This window comes from Salvia hispanica, unplaced genomic scaffold, assembly GCF_023119035.1.
Source record: "Salvia hispanica cultivar TCC Black 2014 unplaced genomic scaffold, UniMelb_Shisp_WGS_1.0 HiC_scaffold_1532, whole genome shotgun sequence".
Classification (NCBI taxonomy): Eukaryota; Viridiplantae; Streptophyta; class Magnoliopsida; order Lamiales; family Lamiaceae; genus Salvia; species Salvia hispanica.
Window position 1 is genome coordinate 1 of NW_025951841.1, and position 4,588 is coordinate 4,588.

The 4,588-nt window shown below is 55.4% G+C and overlaps 8 non-coding genes across 8 annotated transcripts; all 8 read left to right on the top strand.

Annotated features, from left to right (window-relative positions):
* Window positions 1-393: 393 nt before the first annotated feature.
* On the top strand, window positions 394-512 carry LOC125198495. The gene has a single exon (XR_007172418.1). It is a non-coding gene; the product is annotated as a 5S ribosomal RNA (ribosomal RNA).
* Window positions 513-1,234: 722 nt separating this feature from the next.
* LOC125198492 lies at window positions 1,235-1,353 on the top strand. The gene has a single exon (XR_007172415.1). It is a non-coding gene; the product is annotated as a 5S ribosomal RNA (ribosomal RNA).
* A 399-nt stretch (window positions 1,354-1,752) lies between these two features.
* Window positions 1,753-1,871, top strand: LOC125198496. The gene has a single exon (XR_007172419.1). It is a non-coding gene; the product is annotated as a 5S ribosomal RNA (ribosomal RNA).
* A 399-nt stretch (window positions 1,872-2,270) lies between these two features.
* LOC125198497 lies at window positions 2,271-2,389 on the top strand. Its single transcript, XR_007172420.1, has one exon. It is a non-coding gene; the product is annotated as a 5S ribosomal RNA (ribosomal RNA).
* A 398-nt stretch (window positions 2,390-2,787) lies between these two features.
* LOC125198498 lies at window positions 2,788-2,906 on the top strand. The gene has a single exon (XR_007172421.1). It is a non-coding gene; the product is annotated as a 5S ribosomal RNA (ribosomal RNA).
* A 399-nt stretch (window positions 2,907-3,305) lies between these two features.
* LOC125198494 lies at window positions 3,306-3,424 on the top strand. Its single transcript, XR_007172417.1, has one exon. It is a non-coding gene; the product is annotated as a 5S ribosomal RNA (ribosomal RNA).
* A 473-nt stretch (window positions 3,425-3,897) lies between these two features.
* Window positions 3,898-4,016, top strand: LOC125198499. The gene has a single exon (XR_007172422.1). It is a non-coding gene; the product is annotated as a 5S ribosomal RNA (ribosomal RNA).
* A 399-nt stretch (window positions 4,017-4,415) lies between these two features.
* Window positions 4,416-4,534, top strand: LOC125198493. The gene has a single exon (XR_007172416.1). It is a non-coding gene; the product is annotated as a 5S ribosomal RNA (ribosomal RNA).
* The last annotated feature ends 54 nt before the right edge of the window (window positions 4,535-4,588 follow it).

Genomic DNA, 4,588 nt, shown 5'->3' on the forward strand with positions numbered 1-4,588 from the left:
CACCCCTCCTTTTGCGAGTGCGTTCATTTTTTTTTAAAGTTCAGTTGGTCTTGCTGTGGTCCGAAACTCGATAAGCGGTTCGCGAGTACGAGGACAAAAAGGTACGACAATATGCACGGGCCGGTGATGAGCGGGTCCCACAACCTTAAACGTGCCGAAAAACAGTAGCAGCGAACTAAAAGTGGCCGAAATGGCTCGAAACGGCCTCTTTTTCCTTCCCGGAGTAGCCACGGGCTGTACCCGTTGCTCAGCACGTGGGGCTCGACGAGAGCTTCGCGGTGATATGCTGTGGGTCCCGTAACTCTAAAAAGTTATGCCCGTCTGAAGGGTGGGGGATCAGAACCTGCGCACGGGAGCGTACGCTATGAAAGAATAAAGTGCGGGGCTATTGATTGGTGCGATCATGCCAGCACTAATGCACCGGATCCCATCAGAACTCCGAAGTTAAGCGTGCTTGGGCGAGAGTAGTACTAGGATGGGTGACCCCCTGGGAAGTCCTCGTGTTGCACCCCTCCTTTTGCGAGTGCGTTCATTTTTTTTTTCAGTTCAGTTGGTCTTGCTGTGGTCCGAAACTCGATAAGCGGTTCGCGAGTACGAGGACAAAAAGGTACGACAATATGCACGGGCCGGTGATGAGCGGGTCCCACAACCTTAAACGTGCCGAAAAACAGTAGCAGCGAACTAAAAGTGGCCGAAATGGCTCGAAACGGCCTCTTTTTCCTTCCCGGAGTAGCCACGGGCTGTACCCGTTGCTCAGCACGTGGGGCTCGACGAGAGCTTCGCGGTGATATGCTGTGGGTCCCGTAACTCTAAAAAGTTATGCCCGTCTGAAGGGTGGGGGATCAGAACCTGCGCACGGGAGCGTACGCTATGAAAGAATAAAGTGCGGGGCTATTGATTTCAGAACTCCGAAGTTAAGCGTGCTTGTAAAAAGTTATGCCCGTCTGAAGGGTGGGGGATCAGGCGGGTCCCACAACCTTAAACGTGCCGAAAAACAGTAGCCGCGAACTAAAAGTGGCCGAAATGGCTCGAAACGGCCTCTTTTTGCTTCCCGGAGTAGCCACGGGCTGTACCCGTAGCTCAGCACGTGGGGCTCGGCGAGAGCTTCGCGGTGATATGCTGTGGGTCCCGTAACTCCTTCCGGATCAAAAGTTATGCCCGTCTGAAGGGTGGGGGACCAGAACCTGCGCACGGGAGCGTACGCTATGAAAGAATAAAGTGCGGGGCTATTGACGGGTGCGATCATACCAGCACTAATGCACCGGATCCCATCAGAACTCCGAAGTTAAGCGTGCTTGGGCGAGAGTAGTACTAGGATGGGTGACCCCCTGGGAAGTCCTCGTGTTGCACCCCTTTTTGCGAGTGCGTTCATTTTTTTTTTCTATTTCCGTTCAGTTGGTCTTGCTGCGGCCCGAAACTCGACTAGCGGTTGGCGGGCGCGAGGACAAAAAGGTACGGCAATCCCCACGAGCCCGTGACGAGCGGGTCCCACAACCTTAAACGTGCCGAAAAACAGTAGCCGCGAACTAAAAGTGGCCGAAATGGCTCGAAACGGCCTCTTTTTGCTTCCCGGAGTAGCCACGGGCTGTACCCGTAGCTCAGCACGTGGGGCTCGGCGAGAGCTTCGCGGTGATATGCTGTGGGTCCCGTAACTCCTTCCGGATCAAAAGTTATGCCCGTCTGAAGGGTGGGGGACCAGAACCTGCGCACGGGAGCGTACGCTATGAAAGAATAAAGTGCGGGGCTATTGACGGGTGCGATCATACCAGCACTAATGCACCGGATCCCATCAGAACTCCGAAGTTAAGCGTGCTTGGGCGAGAGTAGTACTAGGATGGGTGACCCCCTGGGAAGTCCTCGTGTTGCACCCCTTTTTGCGAGTGCGTTCATTTTTTTTTTTTATTTCCGTTCAGTTGGTCTTGCTGCGGCCCGAAACTCGACTAGCGGTTGGCGGGCGCGAGGACAAAAAGGTACGGCAATCCCCACGAGCCCGTGACGAGCGGGTCCCACAACCTTAAACGTGCCGAAAAACAGTAGCCGCGAACTAAAAGTGGCCGAAATGGCTCGAAACGGCCTCTTTTTGCTTCCCGGAGTAGCCACGGGCTGTACCCGTAGCTCAGCACGTGGGGCTCGGCGAGAGCTTCGCGGTGATATGCTGTGGGTCCCGTAACTCCTTCCGGATCAAAAGTTATGCCCGTCTGAAGGGTGGGGGACCAGAACCTGCGCACGGGAGCGTACGCTATGAAAGAATAAAGTGCGGGGCTATTGACGGGTGCGATCATACCAGCACTAATGCACCGGATCCCATCAGAACTCCGAAGTTAAGCGTGCTTGGGCGAGAGTAGTACTAGGATGGGTGACCCCCTGGGAAGTCCTCGTGTTGCACCCCTTTTTGCGAGTGCGTTCATTTTTTTTTTTATTTCCGTTCAGTTGGTCTTGCTGCGGCCCGAAACTCGACTAGCGGTTGGCGGGCGCGAGGACAAAAAGGTACGGCAATCCCCACGAGCCCGTGACGAGCGGGTCCCACAACCTTAAACGTGCCGAAAAACAGTAGCCGCGAACTAAAAGTGGCCGAAATGGCTCGAAACGGCCTCTTTTTGCTTCCCGGAGTAGCCACGGGCTGTACCCGTAGCTCAGCACGTGGGGCTCGGCGAGAGCTTCGCGGTGATATGCTGTGGGTCCCGTAACTCCTTCCGGATCAAAAGTTATGCCCGTCTGAAGGGTGGGGGACCAGAACCTGCGCACGGGAGCGTACGCTATGAAAGAATAAAGTGCGGGGCTATTGACGGGTGCGATCATACCAGCACTAATGCACCGGATCCCATCAGAACTCCGAAGTTAAGCGTGCTTGGGCGAGAGTAGTACTAGGATGGGTGACCCCCTGGGAAGTCCTCGTGTTGCACCCCTTTTTGCGAGTGCGTTCATTTTTTTTTTCTATTTCCGTTCAGTTGGTCTTGCTGCGGCCCGAAACTCGACTAGCGGTTGGCGGGCGCGAGGACAAAAAGGTACGGCAATCCCCACGAGCCCGTGACGAGCGGGTCCCACAACCTTAAACGTGCCGAAAAACAGTAGCCGCGAACTAAAAGTGGCCGAAATGGCTCGAAACGGCCTCTTTTTGCTTCCCGGAGTAGCCACGGGCTGTACCCGTAGCTCAGCACGTGGGGCTCGGCGAGAGCTTCGCGGTGATATGCTGTGGGTCCCGTAACTCCTTCCGGATCAAAAGTTATGCCCGTCTGAAGGGTGGGGGACCAGAACCTGCGCACGGGAGCGTACGCTATGAAAGAATAAAGTGCGGGGCTATTGACGGGTGCGATCATACCAGCACTAATGCACCGGATCCCATCAGAACTCCGAAGTTAAGCGTGCTTGGGCGAGAGTAGTACTAGGATGGGTGACCCCCTGGGAAGTCCTCGTGTTGCACCCGAAACTTTTGCGAGGACGTTCCCCACGAGCCCGTGACGAGCGGGTTTTGCCGAAAAACAGTAGCCGCGAACTCCCTTTTTGCGAGTGCGTTCATTTTTTTTTTCTATTTCCGTTCAGTTGGTCTTGCTGCGGCCCGAAACTCGACTAGCGGTTGGCGGGCGCGAGGACAAAAAGGTACGGCAATCCCCACGAGCCCGTGACGAGCGGGTCCCACAACCTTAAACGTGCCGAAAAACAGTAGCCGCGAACTAAAAGTGGCCGAAATGGCTCGAAACGGCCTCTTTTTGCTTCCCGGAGTAGCCACGGGCTGTACCCGTAGCTCAGCACGTGGGGCTCGGCGAGAGCTTCGCGGTGATATGCTGTGGGTCCCGTAACTCCTTCCGGATCAAAAGTTATGCCCGTCTGAAGGGTGGGGGACCAGAACCTGCGCACGGGAGCGTACGCTATGAAAGAATAAAGTGCGGGGCTATTGACGGGTGCGATCATACCAGCACTAATGCACCGGATCCCATCAGAACTCCGAAGTTAAGCGTGCTTGGGCGAGAGTAGTACTAGGATGGGTGACCCCCTGGGAAGTCCTCGTGTTGCACCCCTTTTTGCGAGTGCGTTCATTTTTTTTTTCTATTTCCGTTCAGTTGGTCTTGCTGCGGCCCGAAACTCGACTAGCGGTTGGCGGGCGCGAGGACAAAAAGGTACGGCAATCCCCACGAGCCCGTGACGAGCGGGTCCCACAACCTTAAACGTGCCGAAAAACAGTAGCCGCGAACTAAAAGTGGCCGAAATGGCTCGAAACGGCCTCTTTTTGCTTCCCGGAGTAGCCACGGGCTGTACCCGTAGCTCAGCACGTGGGGCTCGGCGAGAGCTTCGCGGTGATATGCTGTGGGTCCCGTAACTCCTTCCGGATCAAAAGTTATGCCCGTCTGAAGGGTGGGGGACCAGAACCTGCGCACGGGAGCGTACGCTATGAAAGAATAAAGTGCGGGGCTATTGACGGGTGCGATCATACCAGCACTAATGCACCGGATCCCATCAGAACTCCGAAGTTAAGCGTGCTTGGGCGAGAGTAGTACTAGGATGGGTGACCCCCTGGGAAGTCCTCGTGTTGCACCCCTTTTTGCGAGTGCGTTCATTTTTTTTTTCTATTTCCGTTCAGTTGGTCTTGCTG